A 2,468-nucleotide genomic window follows, 5' to 3' on the forward strand; every position below is an offset into this window, starting at 1 on the left:
CTGATGGCGAAAACCAATTGCGAATGGATATTCACGTTTGAATCTGGCTCAACGTATTGAGAACGAATATATACATTATAATCCTTATTCTCGCTCTACTGCGTGCACCTCGGGAAGGATCCTTATTAACTCTCTGAATGGGGATCATTCTCAAGCTGCACGAGAATAACAAGCCTTGAGCTACTATTAGAAAGGATCACTATTATCATTGTTGTTACGATTTTTGAGGCAGTGAACTGACAAAATCGTTAACAATTCGCACAAAATGATTAGGGTTATTTCCTTCAACTCTTTACCTTATGAATGCAAATTCCGTCGAGGTCAACCGTAACCTCCATCCTTTCGGAGACAATAAAATAAATCCCAGTTGAATATTTAGGTCAATGTATTTAGTTAACGATTTCTTAAAATATTGCTGGTCTTGTTCGAAAATTAGTAACCATTATTAGCATTTATTATTACTATCATTATACGTTATCTATTTCATGCATAATTTAATTAGGAGATGTGTTATCCCTAGGTTTAAAGAATATGTACCTTAACACCTCAAAACTCTTACTTAGTAGTCTTGAAGAAGGCAAGATGACAATTTCTTCTATAAATGTCTCAATTCCAATACTGTTCATCCTCTTCTGCAAGAATTTGGAAGTTCTACTAGGAAGTTCTACAGGAATAATGTTTCTATTTGTGTTCCACAGTCTCTTCATCTCTCTGACTACTTTTGATACTCCTGAATAACTCAGTTTATTTGATTTCATCTCTGCTGTCTTACAGAAATAAAATCTATGATCATTAAGTTGTTTTGCTTCTGTTCTCTGATTATATATGGTCGCTTTCTTTTAAGGTTATAAATAGCCTGAAATAGTAAATCCTATAAAATCCGTTAACTTCTACAGCCTCTTGTTCAATCTGTCTGTTACTTCAAATTCGCAGATATGGTTACCTTCCCAATACTCTCTTTTACCAAAGGAATCATGCTTGCTCTTATTCTCATATTGTGCGAGTTTAATGCTCTCGCAAACGAGTAGGCGTTAAAGCTTTCGTCTTCTTTTCTATACATTCAACATTTCCGGCTTAATGAACGGCTATAATTAACCACTCAGTTCTTTGTTCCATTGTTCACGCTCTAGGTTTGTTTCATGAATAGGCCATGCAATATCTCTGACCCTTTCTTCTTCTTTCTGATCTACTGTTTCAATAACTTCTACAGTATTTCTAGCCTCAGATAATGGCCCTTCCTCAGTCTGCAAAACATAATGTAGATTTTCAAACCTCAAAGAAGATATCTTCGGCCTTCAACAAATCTCTGATTCCTTTCGTTCTTGGTAAATAGATTTTGTCAATATTACTTTCAGGTTTTTTCTGTATTACGCATCCGGAGCTACTTCGTATTCTTTCATACAATTCCTGTAACTGTAACTTCTTATTTCTTAAAAAATGGCGCAGAGAGTTTTTATGCTGACATGACTCCGGCATTGATTACCTTGATGATATTACACCAACTTTATTTCATTTCAAGAACTTTCCTATGATTTGTTGTCGTTGCATAATTTTCTTTTCATTTCTTTTCCCATTAACCTTTCAGTATGCAGTACCTCTAGGCACTTGTACCGTTCTTTTCCATTTATCTAATAATATCATCTTGTGGTATGGTTATCCATACAAATGTAGAATCTTGACCTTTCTTCATATCAAATATTGTACATTTCTTCCTCTAAATTACTGACTACTTTGCTACTAATTATTCTTACTGTTTGAACAAGAGAATCCGATTCGTTCCCATTTCGGCGTTTATAATCATCCATATAATACAAATGTTTATTTTCTCCTTTATTGTAGCAAGCTCATCTACAGATTTAAATTTTCAGTATACTTTTGAAAGGGATCGACACAAATGTATAATATAAAGCCTTGTGCCTATAACAGAAAGGATTGCTATTGTAACAAGTATCATCTTAGTTGTTGGTAACGTTGCTTATTATACAAGGGAGGATCGTGAGCAGTTAGTCGTCAGAAATATTTTGCAGTATGTAATTCCACCACTTTAAACGCTGTATCTTTAAAAAAACAAAAAAAACAAAACAAAAACAAGAGCGTATAGTGACACATTAATTCGTTAAAATAACAGTAATGTTGAGCGGTGATTTTCATTTAATGTACTCACTCTCCAGATAGTATAACGATGTTAAATATTAGAAATTTATAATTTTCCGTTAATCGATTTTTACAGAAAGTAGCATTACAATATTTAAACAGATTTCAACATTTGGAAAATTGTTTAATTAACTTACTTGTCTGTAAACATTATTAGAAAGGTGTAAACAAACGAAGACAACAAAAATTTTCGTTATCAAAATGTTTTATTGTGTATAAACTCAACAGATCAGTAACGTGCTCAAAATATACAAGTGACATTTGTTGTAGATGCACTCACCTTTCACATTTTATATATATATATATATATATAT

Source organism: Octopus bimaculoides, chromosome 1 (assembly GCF_001194135.2).
Source record: "Octopus bimaculoides isolate UCB-OBI-ISO-001 chromosome 1, ASM119413v2, whole genome shotgun sequence".
Classification (NCBI taxonomy): domain Eukaryota; kingdom Metazoa; phylum Mollusca; class Cephalopoda; order Octopoda; family Octopodidae; genus Octopus; species Octopus bimaculoides.